This window comes from Marmota marmota, unplaced genomic scaffold (assembly GCF_001458135.2).
Source record: "Marmota marmota marmota unplaced genomic scaffold, marMar, whole genome shotgun sequence".
Classification (NCBI taxonomy): domain Eukaryota; kingdom Metazoa; phylum Chordata; class Mammalia; order Rodentia; family Sciuridae; genus Marmota; species Marmota marmota.
Genome location: NW_025999960.1, coordinates 3,976,328 through 3,996,091, shown reverse-complemented (window position 1 = coordinate 3,996,091; position 19,764 = coordinate 3,976,328). Strand labels below are relative to the sequence as shown.

Here is a 19,764-nt window from a genome sequence, read left to right as displayed (position 1 = left end):
AGTGGGGGGCGGGGGTGCTTGTTTCATACTAAACCAGAAAACAAAAACAACAACAACAAAAATGTGGTGTCTCTTTTGAAAGCCAAAGAAGAAAGTAATTAAGGACCCTTCCAGATCTTGAAATTATTAACAAAAAGCACTATTGACATGAAATTATCAATATGACCTAGAGTTTTCTTTGTTCCATATTTTTATGGGTGCTTTATAGTTGCACATAATGGTAGGATTTGTTGTTACACGTTCGTATACGCACGTGATATAGCTATATAATTTGGTCAATATCCTTCCCCAGTATTTCCCTTTCCCTCTCCTCCTCCCTTCCTGGTCCCCCTCCTCTCTTCCACTGATCACCCCTCGATTTTCATGAGATTCCCCATCACTACCACCCTTCTTTTCCTTTTTCTTCTCTAGCTTCTATATATGAGAGAAAACTTGCACAACGATTGGCCTTCTGAGTTTGGCTTATCTGCTTAACATGATGGCATCTACTTCCATCCATTTTCCTGCAAATGCCATAATTTCATTTTTCATTATGGCTGAATAAAAGCCCATTGTGCACATGTACCACATTTTATTCATCTGTCTGTTGACGGACACCTAAGCTGGTTCCAGAGTTTGGCTCCTGTAAATTGTGCTCCTAAAACATGGGTGTGCATGCATCACAATAGTAAGATGACTTTAATTCTTTAGGATAAATACCAAGGAGTGGTATAGCTGGGTCATATGGTGGTTCCATGCCTAGTCTTTTGAGGAATCTCCATACTGATTTCCATAGTACTTGTACTAATTGACAATCCCACCAACAGTGTAAAAGTGTTCCTTTTCTCCACATCCTCTCCAGCATTTACTATTATTTGTATTCTTCATGGCTGCCCTTCTAACTGGAGTGAGATGAAATCTTAGTTTTGATTTGCATTTCCCTAATTGCTAAAGATGTTTAAATTTTTTTTTCATATATTTGTTGGCTGTCTGTACTTCTTCTTTTGAGAAGAGTCAGTTTAGTTCATTTGCCCATTTATTAATTGGGGTATTTGTTTTTATGGTGTTAAGTTTTTAGGGTTCTTTATACATTCTGGATGTTAATTCTGTCAGAAAAGTAGGTTGCAAGGATTATCTTGACCATTCTGTAGCGTCTCTCATCACATTCTTGCTTGACTTTTTTGTGGTGCAGAAGCTTTAAAATTTGATGCCATTTCATTTATTAATTCCTAGTATTATTTCCTGATCTTTAGGGGTCCTATTGAGAAAGTCATTGCCTATGGCTATATATTGAAGTGTTGACCCTATGTTTTCTTCTAGGAGTTGCATAGTTTCTGGTCTAATTTCTAGGTCTTTGATCCACTTTTTTTTTTTTTTTTTTGGTACCGGGGATTGAACTCAGGGGCACTCAGCCACTGAGCCACTGACCCACATCCCCAGCCTATTTTGTATTTTATTTAGAAACAAGAGTTGTTTAGCATCTGGCTTTTGTTGAGGCTGGCTTTGAATTTGCATCCTCCTGCCTCAGTCTCCCAAGCCACTGCAATTACAGGTGTGTGCCAGCATGCCCAGCCTTTGATCCACTTTGAGTTAAATCTTTGTGCAGGGTAAGAGGGGTCTAGTTTCATTCTTCTACTTATGCATAACAAGTTTTCCCAGCACCATTAGTTAAAAAGGCTGTCTTTTCTCCAATGTGTATTTTTGGCAACTTTGTCAAGGATCAGATGACTGTAGATGTGTGGGTTTGTCGTTTTCTCTTCTGTTCCATTGGTCTATCTGTCTGTTTTTATGCTAATATCATGAAGCTTTTGTTACTATAACTCTGGAGTATAATTTGAAGTCAGGTATTGCTTTTTTGGCTTAGAACTGCTTTGGTTATTCTGGCTCTTTTATTCTTCCAAATGAATTTTAGTATTTTTTTTCCTAGTTCTGTGAGAATGTCATTGGTATTTTGATGGGGATTGCATTCAACTTGTATATTGGTAATAGTCACCTAGATTTTCTTAAAATTCATTCTACTTTCTATGTAGAATAGATAAAGTACCTATTATTAAGAAAAAAAATTCTTAAACATATTTTCTCTTTTGCTCTGTATTCAGGTACTTAACATTCTTCCTGGTTAACAAAATGAATTAAATATATGTTTTGAGTGCATCTTCTTGTCCTCATGTGATGTGATTTTTCCCTTGATTTTTAAAAACTGCCTGAGTCTAAAATGATTATTTGTCATAGCAGATAGTAATGTCTAATTCCGCATACAAGGCTCCGTAACCTGTCAGTGAGTAAGTGACAGAACCTGTAATCAGAGCCAGTGGCAGAATCTGCCTTTGGCTATACTATGCTGTCCTCAACCGAAATGCAGCAAGAAGCTAGAAATTAGGAACCTCTAATAGAAACATTCATGAGACAATATGAAACTTTTGTTCTGGACTTATGGAAAGTGAGAAAATTAAAAAGTAGTTTAAGCCGAGTAAGAAATGAGCTTGTTCAGACTAAACTGGAGCAAAAGTTATCCAGTTATCTCTGTCCTCATCCTCTATGGGGCAAGAAACTACGAATTGCTGACACAAAATCCACTCTTCTCACTCCCTTACTACAGAATGCTGATTCTGTTTGGGTGACAATGTTCCCAGATAGAAGGCTACTTCACCCCAACCTCCCTAGCTGCAAGGGGTATACAAGGACATGTGAGCAGAAGTTAAGGGGATGGAAGCCAGGGAACTGATTTAGTTGAGATAGATATAGATAGACAGATAGATAGATAATTTTTTTTCTTCTTTTCCCATTCTACTTTCTTAATGGACATGACCTGATGGCCCAAAACAATCTACAGTTTCAGTACAAAATACTAATGGTATTTTCCCAGATATAGAAAAAGCAATCCTAAAATTTGTATGGAACCACAAACAAACAAAACAAACAAACAAACAACAACAACAACAACAACAAAAAAAAACCCTGAATAGTCAAAGCACCTTGAGAAAGGACAAAGCCAAAGGCATCACACTCTCTGATTTCAAACTATATGGCAAAGGCATAGTAAACAAAAAACTATGGACGTGGCATAAAAGCAGATACAAAGACCAATACCAATGGAACAAAATAGAGAGCCCAGAAAAAAAAAAAAAAACCCACACTGGTCAACAATCTTTGACAGGGTACCAAGAATACACAGTGGGAAGAGACTCATCTCTTAAATAAACAGTGTTGGGAAAACTGGATATCCACATGCAGAAGAATGGGACTCTTGCCTTATAGCTACATAAAAGCTAAAATGGATCAACCATAAGAAGAAACAATAGGAGAAAAGCTCCTTCACATTGGCCTTGGCAATGAGTTTTTGAACATGACACAAAAAGCACAGGCAACCAAAGCAGAACTAAACAAGAAGGGCTATGTCAAATTTAAAATTTTTGTGTAGCAAAGGAAACAATCGACAACATGGAAAGGCATCCTATGAAATGGTTAAAAATATCTGCAAACTATTTATCTGATAAACTGTTAATAACAAAAACAGAGAGCCCTGGGTGCAGCTCAGTGATACAGCTCCTGCTTAGCATGTATAAGGCATCATAATCAATCCCCAGCAGCACATAAGAAAAAAAATTGTTAGGATGTGGTTGTGGCCCAACATAAGATCCAGGTGGGCTTGAGGAGAACACGTGCTCTGCTCCTGTTGAATGACATGCTGGGTGTGTGTCTCTTAGGTCCATTGGTTTACAGTGTTTCTCAAGTCTTTTTGTTTCCTCATTGATTTTATGTCTATGTGATCTACCCAAGGGTGAAACTGGGGTGTTGAAGTACCCTGCTAATATTGTATTGCTGCCTGTTGTCCCCCTTGGTTGTGTTAATATTTGCTTTATGCATTGAGGTGCTCCGGAGCTTTGTGTGTGTGTGTATTGTATTTATAATTGTTATTTCCTCTTGATGTGACCTCATTATTACTGTACATAGTGACTTCTGTGTCTTGTGAAAGACACTGACTGAAAGTCTTTATGGTCTGATGTAACAAAAGTCACCCTGCTCTCTGTTGGTTACCAGTGGCATGGAATGTCTCTTTCCACCCCTTCACTTTCAGTCTATTTGTTTTCTTAAGGCTAAAGTGAGTTTTCTCTCAGCCACAAATTATTGGATCTTGTTTTTTCCTTCATTTGGCCAATTTTTGCTTTTGATTGGGGATTTAAAGTAATTATTGATAATTATGGACTTACTGTCTTAATTTTGTTGTATGTTTTGGGTATTTGTTGGAAGTATTTTCTTTGTGGTTACCATGGGTCTTACATAAAACATTTCAGTTATAACATTCTATTTTAAGCGGATTACTTCAATCATCTACAAATACTATATGTTACTTCTACCTTATTACACAACCGATGTCAGGCTTCATAACGTTTTATATTGTGTATCCATTAACAAATTATTGTAGCTATAATTATTTTTAAAGATTATGCCTTCTAACTTTTATGCTAGAGTTGAAATAAACTTTTATTGTCCACTTACCCATGGCTGGTCTGCCAGATATTATTCATGGACCACACATTTCTCTTTGATTGTGCCTTAGGCCTCACCACATCTCTGATCTGCCATTATAGTGAATATTGACAAGGCTTGGATAGGGAATGGGGGGGGAAAGGAAGGCAAGAAGAAAAAGAGAAAGAGAATATGTAGTGGACTGGTCAATGGGAGAGTGAGGCTCAAGAGGTGGTAAGACTATCTGCTTTGTACATTATTTGGTAATCTTTTTAACCAGAGAATCTAAGTATCTTTTTTAGTCCATGTCAAAATGGCTTTGTAAATCATTCACTATACCCTAAAACTCATGGTGCTCTTCCTCGGGGTTATTCCTCCTTAAAGGTACTTTCTAGGTTCTAACTCCATATCCTCAACAAGCTGATTTTGCATCCATGATTGAATTTCCTAAGGTAAAACTGTGAACCTAAGGATGAAGTTTTCCTATCAGGCTCCATGAGGAAATAAACACGATAAACTTGAAAATATTTTTATTTAACCTTCGTTAAATTTAAAGAAAGAACACATGGGTGATGAAAGTGCTTAGTGAGAGAGTTCAAGAAAACTTTGAAACAGGTAATTTAATAACTGAGGGTGTTGGGTCCATATTATGTCACGTCACCAAGTACTTTTTTCGTCATCTTGGGAGCACAGTGAACAAAGAACACATAGATGACAGACACACCCATCTGCTTTAGGTGTCTATGTGTACACGCTATCTCTTGTCAGACTAATAGGCAGATTTCTTTTTTTCATTGGTTCTTTTTAGTTACACATGACAGTAGAATTCATTTTGATATAGTTATACAAGCACTGTATATACCTTATTCTAATTAGGTCCCCATTCTTATGGATGTACATGATGGTGGGATTCACTATGGTGTGTTCATATATGTATGTAGGAAAATTATTTCAGATTCATTATACTTTCCTTTTCCTACACCCCTCTTCCCTTCTTTCCCCTTTGTCTAAACTACTGAATACCTATTCTTCCCCTCTCCACCCTTATTGTGGGTTAGCTTCCACAAATCAGCACTTTCTGCTTTCAGGGACTGGCTTTTTTCACTTAGCATGATAGTCTCCAGATCCATCCATTTCCTGTCATATAGTAATGTCATATAGTCATTCTTCTTTAAGGTTGAGTAATACTCCATTGTACATTTATACCACATTTTCTTTATCAGTTCATCTGTTGAAGGCACTTAGGTTGGTTCTACAGCTTAGCTACTGTGAATTCAGCTGCAATAAACATTAATGGGGCTGCATCACTGTAGTATGTTGATTTTAAGTTGGTTATAAGCCAAGGAGTGGGATAACTGGGTCAAATGGTGGTTCCATTCCAAGTTTTCTCAGGAATCTCCATACTGCTTTCCATAGTAGTTGCACCAATTGCAGTCCCACCAGCAATGTATGGGTAAACCTTCTTCCCCACATCCTCACCAATATTTATTCTTGTATTCTTGATAACTGCCATTCTGACTGAAGTGAGATGAAATTTCATTGAAGTTTTAACTTGCGTTTCTCTAATTGCTAAAGATGTTAGAGATTTGTTCATAAATTTATTGACCTTTCAGAACAGGCAGCTTTTAATTGTTTTAATGTCAGGGAAGCTCTCTGGCAGGCAACTTTATACCACAGAGGACTTAACCTATAACCTTAAGATTATGTATATTTGTTATAAAAAACTGAATTTCTTAGAACACAAATTATAAAAGATCTTTTTACACAAATTTTTAAACTATGTTTGACATAGAAAATTGATTTTCTCACTCACCTTGCTATAATTAATTCAATGTCTACAATTTTACTCATTTTATTATAATTAACCTCACCAATATGTAAACTAGAGAGTCTCATGCTTCTCAGGAAAAAATACCCAGATTCACTTAATAAGATATTTTACTCCTGGTTACATAGTGAAATAAAATAACATTTACAGCAGGTTCATTTCCAACACCGCAATGCCTAATGTCATTCTCTGCATACTTGGCAGGCTGTTTGCCCAGGTGAACAATATATTGTTCTAATAAGAACTGTTTGCCAAGCAGAGCAAACTGTTTGTCCTGATAAATTGATTTGCAAGAATTTCCCAAAGCAAACACTGAAGTTATTTATTAATTTACTGTCTTATCTTCCTGGGCAAGAACTTCCTGGAACAAAAAAAAGAAGTCCTGTCAATGCAAGTGGGCAGCTGAGTTCTATTATCTCCCGTTGCATGTGTTACTAACAAATGGCGAAGGAGAAAAAAATTGAATGAAATAGAGGAATTTTTAACCATAGAATTGTAGAGGTGGGTGATTAGGCTAAGCCCATAAATTCACCATAGAATTAACTGAGACCCAGATAGTCCAAATAGCCTGCCCAAATCCACACAGTAAGAGAGTAGACAATAAAACCCAGATATTTTGCCTCCTAATCCAATGCTTTACCCATCACATCACTCAGTTACTGCAACTAGTCCTTTAAACGTGGAAAAGTAGAGGTAAATGTATTACAACACCTATAAATGGCTTCCAGGACTTTGAGCATCCCCATAAATGTAATACAGATTTAAGCAAAGACACAACATTTGCAAAAATTGTCAACTCTTACAACTTACATACTTCATAATGAAAATCTTAAGAAATGAATGTAGTCTTATTCATTTTATGTCTATGGAAACCACAACTATATGCTTCTGCAAAAATGTCCATTCCATCATTTGTTCATCTGCATTCTAGACTTGAACACTATTAATCTAAACCCTCATGTAAACTGGTACTAGTAAAGAACTTTGGGAGCACTCCAATGTCACGACTGTCACCATTGAAACATTATATAAAGATCTGATGGTTTTTTGTTTTTTTATTACTCAATCATCTAGAAAAGGTAATATCTAGACAACACGTCTTATGTTTAGGTTGCTGAGACCGTGGAAAGATTTACAATATATCACATAGAGAAAAGTCTTCTGCTGTCCAAGGCTCTATGATTTAACATGGTAGACACTAGCTCCATGTGACCATTTAAATGCAAATTAAGAAAACAAAATTAAAAAATCAGCTTTTTGGTCACATTTTTATATTTTTACAGTAGAAATGTATGTGAACTTTCAGCAATTTTTAGGGGTATCTTGTATTTGGCCACTTTACTATTGAATATATATCACTCTAGTAAATGTGCAAGATTAAGTAAACAACCAAGCAAGGTTATATCAGTCAGGGTAATACATAACAAAGAACCACAAAATCTCAGTGTCTTAACACAACAAAGCTTCATTTGTTCCAATCTGTGTTCAAAGTCAATGTTTCTGGTCAGATGAGTTTCCCCTGGATACATCTCTGCTAAGCAGTGATTTGGAGAGACAGGCTCCTCTGAATTCACTCCACCAATGGAGGGAGAGTGGAGGAAGGGAGAGACAGTGTGTACATGGGAGCATTTTGGATTTTGTCAAATATTTGGGAACTAGGTCTGGAAATGTCACACATCATTCCTCCCCATAATCTATTGACCATAAATAGTCTTCTTGTCCCACAAAGATGTAAAGGGGAAGAGAAAGCTGTCTTCCCATAAGCCCAAGAAAATGAAATGGTGTGGTGAGCACAGAGTGCTCTCTCTGCCACAGAAATCAGGTAACATACAGATTCCGTCATGCAAATACCTGAGAACCTGTTTACAACAGGTCCCAAGTGGTAGATTGTATTATTGGTCAAAAATATTCAGTGTCCCTCACCTGGAAGGATTATACATCTCTATCATACCAATGCCAGGCTTGGCTGTTTGACCCCTCTCTGGCAGGGCTGCACATCCAGAGTGGCCATCTGACTCAGTTTATAAAATGTGGATGGTATGGGATGTGCCACTGTCAAGGAGAAGCCTTGAGAACCTTTGTACATTTCCATTTCTATTGCCCTCTGCTGAAAGACTAGCAAAGCTCAGAGAGGGGTTGCTCCTTTAGCATATGCCTTAGAATGACCATTACATGGGATAGTATCTTGGTTACTTATAATGATGAATGTCCAGAGATAAACTCTTGTTGTACGTCCCTGAAATTCTGACTTGTGCTTATTACTTTTCTATTCATAAAATACATTTTGTAAATTAAAGAAAATTTAGGTGTCAGAAATTTTGTACATAACAATGGAAATCAAGAAATCAAAAGCTGACAGAAAGCTAGACGTGGTGGTGCATGCCTATAATTTCAGCAGCTGGGGGAGGGGGACATGGGGGGAAGGGTCTCAAGTTCAAAGCCAGCCTCAGAAGAAGCAAGGTGCTAAGCAATCCAGTGAGATTCTGTCTTTAAATAAAATACAAAATAAGGCTGGGGATGTGTCTAAGTGGTCAAGTTCCATCCCCAGTACCCTGGCCCCCCAAAAAAGTTGACAGAAAATTTGTCCATAATTCGTCTACCTATTTCCAAAGTTTCAGGCAGAAAGAGTCCTATCATCCTTACTTTGCTTTTTTAAAGAGTCCAAATTCACTTGACGTTATTTGAAGCAAATTCTCATTAGATCTTAAATGAAGGGGAGAAAAAAACAATCATCAACCACATGACATTGTAGTTATAGTCAATTCCTAACTATTCAAGGAAGTACAATAGCCAGAAATCAGTGTAGGCTGGTAAGATGGCCCAGGCCTGTGATACCAGGGAGGCTGAGGCAGGAGCATTGTAAGTTCAAGGCCACCCTGCGGAACTTAGCAAGACCCTATTTCAAAATAAAAAATAAAAGAGCTGAGGATATAGCTCAGTGGTAGAGAGCCCATGTACCAGAGAGAAAGAGAGAGAGAGAGAGAGAGAGAGAGAGAGAGAGAGGGATTAGTGTAGCATTCAGTGTAGAAATTAGTATAGCACTCAAATCAATAAATGTTTTCTCCTTGCAAGGCACTGCATTAGAGATCATCAAAGATGATCAAATGCTTCACAGCACCAGAAAATGCTGGCTGTCTTCAGCAGTCCTGAGTATGAGTATCAATATTCCTATTTAAAAACTAATAGCAAAATGGCCAAAAGGCATGTAGAAACAGAGAAATAAAATAAGAAACATGAATTTTCTAACCCACTGGACAAATAAAGCTCTGTGAATAATATTCATCAAATTTTGTGATAAATCATAGCAATGCCTTCAACTCTCCACCATTTCCAACCCTCTGGTTTCCTCAAAACAATTTCTAAAACTTTAATGAATCAAAAAACTACGAATCTCTTCAGGTCAGTAAATTTTTATTGTGCACAGTAGCAGACAGTGGGAACTGCAGAGTCCCATCCTTGGAAGTGAATCATCTACTCAGGAGAGAAATTTACATATAAGAAAATACTGGAAAATTACAATCAAACCATGCATGGTGGTACATGCCTGTAGTCCCAGCTACTCAGGAAGCTGAGGCAGGAAGACTGCTTGAGCCCAGAAGTTCAAGGCCAGCCTGGACATCATAGCTAAATCTCTGTTTCTCTCTCTCTCTCTCTCTCTCTCTCTCTCTCTCTCTCTCTCTCTCTCTCACACACACACACACACACACACACACAGAGAGAGAGAAAGAGAAAAGAAAACTACAACAGAATATAGAATGCAATTGTGCCATCAAAAATCAAAATTTCATTCTTCCTGTAAAAGCAAAAGAACACATTAAGATACTTTTACCACCCACACTCTGAACTGGGTCTACAATGAGCAATTTCCTATTTTACACTGACATTCTTTAAATTCTCCTTTATTTGAATTGAAATAAATGTATGCACATCTAAACAAGCATACCCTGGTGGTTCTTCATTTCCATCAGCTAATTAAAAGCAGCTGCAACAATAATCTTGGTGAACAGAATGTACCTTGGAGCAATCACCACTACGATTCCACCAAACACCACAGTCTGGTCCAGACAGACCAGCAATTTACTTCTCCCCTGCGATTGGCTGCACCAGGATTTCTAGATCAAGTTGGGCTTTGGTAAATTGATGAGGTGAACATAGATACAAGGAGAAAAATCTAATCATGCTAAAATTACATAGGTCAGTGTTTTTCTCTATTAGAAGTAGAAGTAAATTCTAATTTTAAGCAACAGTTGTTAAGAAAACTTAATTATGTTTTTAAAGCCAGTGAGGGAGAAATGATATTTTCTGATACAATCATTAACTTAGCTAAATTTGAAAATGCACTTGAAATAGAATCCTTCACATACAGCATAAGATAACCAGCTGTCTTATTGCCATTTAGATGCATAAAATAAAGGGCTCCTGATGGTAACTTTTAATGATTTTAAATGTTAATCAGGAAAAGAATTGAGATTAAAAATAAATTATTTTCATTTTGTAGCCATAACTACTGTACACCCTGGCTTTAAATATAATAAATTGGCAAAATGTGGAATTCTCTATAAACACCTCTTTAATACTTTTAAGCATTGCTCCAAATGCCAAAAATATTCCTAAATTCATTTCTGGCTCTACTGTAAAAAGTAATATTCTAATTTCTGGGTAAAGATGGATTGAAAACACATTTTACTCTCTGAAACTCCTCTAAAGCTACAGTAAAAAAATTTTTATAAAAGTGTTTTTAATGCCCACAAGAGAATGCGATAGGAGACAATCTCTACAAACTGTTAAAAAAAAAAAAGCCAGATACAGATGGCCAAGGAGTGAATGATAATGCAGACCTGGGAAGCAAATTCTCCTTCATTAATAACACCATTGTAAAGAGATTAAATGAAATGTTACAAAACCAGTACAGAATAAATGCTTGCTTTTAACATTAATAAAGTATTTACAAAGGGCAATCTTTTGGAAGACAGCATAACATTTTGAATTAGGAAATAAGAACCAGGAATGAGAATATTGTGAGGAAAATCTAACCTGCTAAGGCCAGAGTGGACTAAAGGAAAATGAAAAGGCTCTATTTTCAACTCTTCAAGGGAACCATGTAATTCCTTAGGACAAGGGTAACTTGGCCTAGGAAATCTTTGTAGAGAGACTCAAGGAAGAGCATATTTAGAAATATGAAAAGATAAAGAAATTTTAATAATCTGACCCAGGAAATCCCAGAATAGAATGTGTACCAGGTGCCTATTTTGGGGCCTCTGTTCCCCATTAGATGAAAGGTTAAGTGCAGCTGAGATTCTTCAGAGGATGTTAGAGAAGAAGACATCCGTTTTGAAGAAGGAGGAAGAGAAGAACCAGGAAACTTGTCCTTGGCAAGTGACTTCAAGGTCCAGGCAGGAAGTCCTCTGGATTCTTTGAGAGAAGCACTGGAGCTGATGATAGGACCCTGAAATCTACATCTCGATTCAACTGACTTTGCCACTTCATAAGGGGAGTCTAGACTTGGGCTATGATTAAGTAGGGCTCTGCCTCTTTACCCAGTGTAAGGGCAAATCCTCTATTTCAAGTCCTCTTCAAGACTGGGTATGTGGCTCAGTGGTAGAGCACTAGCCTAGCATGAGTAGGGTCCTGGGTCCCAAGCTCAGCACCACAAAAGATATGGATTACTTCAGCCTAATATGCAATTGTCACAGAATTAAAAAAAAAAAACAGTAATATTATCACTATGAAAATTACATTGTTTATTCCCATAGTTTTTAGCAAAGTTAGCACCTTGGAAATCAAGAAAGTAGAAATTTAGATTCCTTTAACATTCAACCTATCACATCATTATATTTTAAACACTGGACAGCATAAATAGGAAGACAAACAACTTACCTCAAAATGTGTTTTATCTTATATTTTAAGAGGGGATCAATATTTTTCTGTCAGGTTCAACTTTAGCTAATATGGAATCATAACTGTACCAATAATACAAAGTGTCTACTGGAAATTGATCTGATCATTTATTTAAAATTTAAGTACATATTCTTGGAACTGCTTCAGGTAGGAATGGCATCCGGACTCTGGTGTAAACAGGCTTTTCCACAGAAGCTCTTGGTCAACTGAGGAGAGGCCTGCTATTTCTGCAGAGCCACGGGCTGTTACTTCACACAAAAACGCGTAGCAAGGTCTCTTCACTATGAGGAACAAGTCCTTTCAATGGATATTCTGATAGATTTATTTACATTTCAGTGGTCTTTAAAAAACTATAAAATACATCATGCTTTTTTCAGATAATATTTTAGATTCCAAAATGTGTCCTACTTCATATGGAAAAAAAGAGGCTGCCCTCTGTCAAAAGTTGAGAGCTTTTTGAACTAAGGAACAAACAGCTTCTTTTCCCTGAAATGAAGTGTGAATGCCCTTAATGAAAACGTAGTGCACAAGCCTCTCTCAACATAGCTGACCCCCTAGAAATGATTCCTGGCCTGTGGGGGCCAGGACAGCCTACAGCAGTAACAAAACAACTCCCTACATCAGCATGGGGGAGAGCTGACATTTTTCTCTCCTCAGTCAGCTGCCAGGTTTCTATACATATCTGGAGTCTGTTCAAAACCAACAAGTATAACCTGCCTGAGTTTTTAATATTGCTAAGTCATGAGATCCCTACTGCTGTGGTCCATCCACCAGGTAAGACATCCTGGAATAGAGACTCCAACTGGAACCAAAGCAAAGGTAATTGAATTCTAACCCAATCAAATTCCAAATTTAGTTCTATAAATCAGGGACTAATTTGCTGACCCAACAAACAGGTCAGTCCCCATAACTCTGATTCTGCCTGCCTGTCCTGTCCTTGAAACTGTAGCTTATGTCCCATCAAGAACTGTGGCCTCCTATTTTGTGTGTTCATCACTGAAGTGGTGCCGCAGCCCGGCTGGCTGGGCAAAATAAGCGGAGGGTGACGAATAACTTGTGTACTTGATACAGCAGGAGTGGAAGCCGTTTATTGCAGGACAGGAGCAGTATTTATACATTCCACACAGCTTATCTAATTAGCATAAACTAGATACATCAGTCAACCAATCAGGAATCTCCACACTTAATGGCTTGTTTTTGTTACTTCTCAAACCGCTCCCTCTGGCATTTTGCCAGGCACCATCCAGACTTGTTTACGAACTCTAACATTCCCCTGGCAAAATGCCAGGTGTTATTTTGACTTGTTTACAGACTCTAACAAAGTGGCAGCAGCCAGAATGAAGTTCAATCCCTTTGTGACTTCTGACCGAAGCAAGAACCATAAAAGACATTTCCACACACCTTCTCACATGCACAGGAAGATTATGTCTTCCTCTCTTTCCAAAGAGCTGAGAACAGAAGTACAATGGGCAACCGTGCCCATCTGAAAGGAGAGGGAAGTTCAGGTTGTACAAAGACACTATGAAGGTCAGCAGACTGGCAAAGTAGCTCAGGTTTACAGGAAGAGGGGTGTCTTGTGCTTTGAATAGGGTGCAGCAGGAAAAGGCTAATGAGGCTAATGGCACAACTGTCCCTGTGTGCACTCACCCCAGCAAGCAGGTTAGCACCAGACCAACACTGGACAAAGGCCTCAAGAAGATCCTGGAATGGAAAGCCAAATCTAGCCAAGTAGGAAAGGCAAAGGGCAGAGATAAGGAAGAAGCAACTAGAAGATGCAGTAATACGTTAATCTCATATATAATTTTCATTTAAAAAAAAAAACTGATAAAATGATATCTTTAGAAAGGGAAGAGTACTCAGGCCTATTTAGTTGCAACTGGCTGGCGTCAAGCACTGAAGTCAGATGGGGAGCACTTTTGACCAGGGTGTTTTATTTTAAATGCTCAAGCCCTGATCTCTTCATACTGTGCCCTTTCCTTGTATGGTGAGGATGATTTCTTGCTACTATGAACCAGAATTATTCTGGGTTCTGAGAGTTATACTGAATCTTAAGAAGGGAGTCCCATCCTCAAGCATTCTACTATCTAATTAAAGATATGACTAAATCTCATGAAATTACAGCTAGCCCAAGAAAAGTATCATTTAAGGAATGCAACTCTGTTTTGTTGATTCATACTTCCAGAAATAACTTCTGTTCTTTTCCCTCATCAGATTAAAAAAATAAAAGGAACAAAGCCCATCAACCACACAATCATACTAGCACAGGATCATAGAATGCAATTGGAATTTTCACTTAATATGCATTCTAAACACATGTGTAGCACTATTTTTAACAGATGGAAATAATTTCTTTAAGCTGATCTTTATGCTGTTTCCAAATTTTTCAACATTGTGAAGTTTTTGCAATCAATACTATTTTACATAGTAATACATAGTAATCTCTTTTCTATAATCATATATATGTTTTCTTTATCCTTGCTTCCTTTTCTTAAAAGTTAACTCCTCTCTCTCTCATCCTCACCCTTCAGAAAACCAGGGTTTAAAACAAGTATCTTTGAAATCTTTTCCTTTCCCTATAGAATGGGAAACCTATATACATGTTATTGTTCATCTCACAAAATTTGGATTATACTATACATACCATATATGGGCAACTTATTTCACTAAAAAAGTAAATAAAAACTTAAAAAATGAAAATTATATCATATTATATAAGTAAATGACATGGAATTATTATTTATTTTTGAGACAGAGTTTCACTGTGCTGCTGGCGATTAACTCCTGGATTCAAGCGATGCTCCCATGTCAGCCTCCCAGATAGCTGGGGCCATCAGCAAGTGCACCAAGCCCAGTTTTATGGCATGGATTTTATCCATTCATTCCTCTTCAGGTTTTTCTCATTATACAAAATGATCTTTGTATTCATAGACTTGAATCTTGGTAATTTTATTTCTTTAGGCTAGGTTCTAAAATTTGGGATTGATGACCTAACAATTACATGTAATTTTAGTTTTAAAATATTTGGCCAAATAGCTTTTCCAAAAGAAGTCACATTCCTTCCAGTAAATGAATGTACTCTTTTCTTAATTTTTTAGTACTGGGAATAATCACTTTTTCTGCTAACCTGAACCAGAAAATGGTATATTAATGTTACTTTAATATACATTTTTCTGACAAAAACTAAGGTTGTATATTTTTTCATGTTTGTTGGCCATTTAGATTTTCTCTTCTGTAAAGCCTAGTGCCATCTTTCGTCTTTTGTAAGATTTATTTCAGGAATGCTAAAAGGGTCTGTTTTCAGGAAATCTATATGAATACTTTGTTATATAAACAAAGGAAGAAAAGCAAATGAATTCCCACAATACATTTGGTAAAATTCAGCAGCTAGGCAAAAGAGGGAAAGCTTTACTAAAACTATTTAAATATGATAAAAACTGTTTACCAAAAGCAAACATCATACTAAATGATAATGCACCAAAATAATTTCCATTAAAATCAGAAAGGGCTAGTAGGGATATAGCTCAGTTGGTAGAGTGCTTCCCTCCCTCCTATGCACAAGGACATGGGTTCATCCCCAGCACGACAAAAAAATAAAAATACCAAAAAAAAAAAAATTAGAAACAAGACTGACAATATCTCCATCATTATTGAAAAAATATTAAATGTTTTAGAAGTTCTAAGAGTAAATAAAACAATCAGTAACAATATGATAAAAGAAATTATAAATATCTCCAAATTGTACATTATTTAGAAAATCCAAAACATGATATTTTAAAAACTGTAATTCTAACAGACTTTGTAAAGTGATGTAATGCCAGATAAAAGTTAGCAGATAACATACAACTGCCCAGTGACCTAGTAATGACACTTAGGTATTTACACACACAACAAAATGAAATCATGTCTACAAAAAGACTTGTATAAGAATGTTCTGCAGCATCTTTGCTCCTAATAAACACAAACAAAAAATGACCAGAACATTCATCAATAGGAAAATGCATAAAGCATGATACACTGGCACACTGGAGTACTCTCAACAATAAAAAGGAACAAAGTATTGAGATGAGCCCAATAACAGAATGAACTCAGAAAACTCATGTTGCTGAAAGAAGCCAAAAAGCACACACTGTGTGATTTGGGTTACATGAAATTCTAGAATAAACAATACTATCTGTGCAAACTCATATTTATGAAATGTCCAGAATAGGCAAATTCACTGGAATAAAAAGAAAATCCATGGTTGCCTGGGTTTAAGGTGAGGATGAGAACAGGAATAAACTCTCACTGGGCATTAGAGATCTTAGGAAAATGAGATATTCTCAATTTGATGTATAGTTTTGGTTGCAACACTGAACAAAATAAATAAAAATTATTTAACTCCTTAAGTATTATACACTTCTTAAGTATTAAAAGTGGGTTTTTTAAGATACATACGATAGACTTTAATAAAGTTTTTTTTTTTAAAGTTAAAGAAAAAACTGAAGGAACTACCCACCTTATTTGCTGCAATAACCTAAGGATGTCAAAGTTTGGTATGAGTTAAAAACACAGGAAAAAAGGAAGGAAAGGGAAAATAAAGAAAATTATTGAATGTCATCTCTAACTCTTTTTAAGATATCTTTTATTCAATCATTCATTCATTCACTAGACCTGCTAGAATGCTGGGGATAAAACAATAAGCAAGGCAAACATGATCAACCTCTTCTTACATTCATAAGAAGAAACAAATCCCAAAAATCAACTAAAAATGTTTGCACATATTAAATGCTATAAAAGTTCAAGTAAAATAATAACTTTTCTTTATAATAATAATAACCAGGTAAAAGTGAAATTTCCATTTTTCCATTACAAAAAAAAATCCTATAAAATATGAGGAGAGGAACACATCTTAGGTGAAGAACACTATAACACTCTTATTTTTAAAAACCAAAGAAGAAGATTTGAATAAATGTAAATACATTCCATGATGGTGAATCAGAAGATTTCATTCCATTTATATTCCCAGTGAGGTTTTGGAGCTAAATGATTTCATTTGTTAAAAAATAAAAATCTAGAAATAACCCAGAAAGCTATTTTAAAAACAATAAGAAGGCTTTACTATTTTAAAATTTCCATTAAAAGCCAGGCAGAGTGGTGCATTCTTGCAATCGCAGTGACTCAGGAGGCCAAGGCTAAACCACTACAAGTTCAAGGCCAGACTCAGCAACTTAGTGAGATCCTATTTTAAAATTAAAAACAAACAAACAAAAAAAACTTACAGGTCTTGGGATGTAGCTTAGTGGTAAAGTGCCCCTGGGTACAACCCCCAGTACCAAAATAATAATAATAATAATAATAATAATAATAATTAAAAAATTTCTGTTAAAGACAGTGCTTTCAAACATTACAACACTGGCCTGCAAATAGATCAGTGGAGCAAAACAGAAAATCTGGGAAAAGATTGAATATAAACAGAGCTAATGATTCATTTCATAGGGCAAGATAGTTAATAATGTTGACACAACTGGTCATCCCACTAGAAGAGAATAATCATTCTACTTTAATTGGAAAAAAACTTTAACTGGAAAATGGAATTTAAAACTTTAGAAGAAAGTTAGGAATATTTATATAATTGAGGGATTTGGTACACATTTTTGTATACAACAGAAAATGAACTTGTGTAGGCACCTTTGTGTAGGCATCTTACATTCTTATAAGAAAAAAGGTATATAAATAGAGAAAATAAGAAAAAACGGTACAGAAGGAAAAACTATTTTCAAAATAGACAAAGTAAAAATATTCACAAGTAGACAAAGAACTCCTATGAATTCATGGGGAAAACAATGAACTACCCAAAAGAAAAAATGTGATGATGCATTTTTATTTCTGCCATAAACAACGTTAAAATATGTTGACGATCATTATGTGGAAGGTGTTTTAGAATTCTGTGGGAAGAGGCAGACTAGTTTTTGATTTGTTCTGTTTTTTGTTTTCATCTGAAAATAATTTCTGGAAATCTAAATAAGAGCCTATTTGTGGGAAAAAAAAACAATTCCTAGAGATTCCATATTCCTTTAGAAGTTAACACTAGGTAAGCATGACTCTAAAAGTTCTTTTTTCTCTTTTTTTAGAAAAGGTTTCCCAGAAGCTAAGATAAACTGCAGTTCTCACGGACAGTGGAGAGGCAAGTGCCTTCCACACAGGCAGGGAGTATGGAGACAGCCAGTCGGGTAAGCAGGACGGAGCTTCCCCAAGTGGAAGTGAGTACCCAGCAGGTACCCAACTGAGGGTGGTCACCAGCTCTCTACCTAAGCAGAGAAGGACCCTGGCCAGCCAGCTGGGAGCTGGGGCGGGGGTGAATTAGGCATTTTGTACTATGGGTATTAGTTATGCTGTTGCCTGATAAGCTGGTGATGTTGGCTTAACAAGTCAACAAGGCCTACTCAAAGATGAGAAGGGGAAAAAAAAAAAAAAGATGAGAAGGAGAACGGAGGATGGCTTGGCCTACCTAGGGCCTGATATGGGGTGGGGATCAATACTGAGAATGTAAGTACCTTAAGAGAAAAGACTGGGGCTGGGGCTCAGCAGTAGCACACTTGCCTGGCATGTGTGAGGCACTGGGTTCGATTCTCAGCACTGTGTATAAATAAATAAAATAAAAGATTTACCAATAACTAAAAGAATGTTTTTAAAAAATTTTAAAAAAAGAGAGAAAAGACTTTGCCTCATTTAGCAGTGGATCCCCAACACTGGAACTGTGTGTGGCAGTGGTAAGCACATAGGAAATGAGGGCATGTGCGGTCTACCTGTCAGACCCTCCTGAGAATAACAGCAGTCATTCATAATATTCCCTGGAGGATGGAAGCCATCAGACTTTTCTATACAGGAACAAGATAAAAGAGGCCTGAGTCCTGGGAGTTCTTCACACCTTTAAAAGACCTAAAGTGTGGCAAGGACCAATGGCAGGTAGGGAGTGGAAGAGAAAGTAACTTCAGCAGGCTCTCCCGTAAGCCCCCAAGACAAAGCTCTGGACTCTGTTCTCTTATCGCCTTTTGTCTCAGAGGGTGATTTCCTCACCACTGAAGTGTCACGATCAGAGATTCAAGTGTGAATTTAGAAGTAAGGAGGCAGAATAGCTTGCTTATGAGTACATTTCCTTGCAAGACTCCAAGGTTTTTGACAGAAGGAACCTCCTCTTTCATTCCCTATAAACAGTACCTAGAATAAAACCAAACCACCCACCCCTTTCCCAAAACACCTAGCTGCTTGTTAACTCCAGTACCACATCACTAGCACCTACTCCCTCCTCTTTAGGTAATGGATCATTCTAGACTTCCACATATATAGGTAGATAAAAGCCAGCTGGCCATCTGTGCGTTGGTGCCCAGTCCTGGGTAGAAGCAAATATAAAAAGAAGAGAGAAAAAAAAAAAACACAGGAGAAAGGAAGGAAAATTCTGTCTTGCTGTCTAGTGCTCAAGCTATTTCAGGACTATAATTTTAAAAATATAAATAACAAATCACAAAAAGGGAAAGCACTCGTATTGCTATCTCAGTCATAGCAGGACCACAGCAGAAGCCTTACCATGCGCTCCAGATGGTGTGAACAAA

General features: G+C 36.8%; 1 protein-coding gene and 1 pseudogene across 5 annotated transcripts in view; one reads left to right on the top strand and one right to left on the bottom strand.

Moving 5' to 3' along the window:
* Positions 1–19,764, bottom strand: part of Bicd1 (BICD cargo adaptor 1) — a 230,738-nt gene that overhangs the window by 150,980 nt on the left and 59,994 nt on the right. The window lies entirely within an intron of this gene.
* Positions 11,492–14,693, top strand: LOC107148689 (annotated as a pseudogene).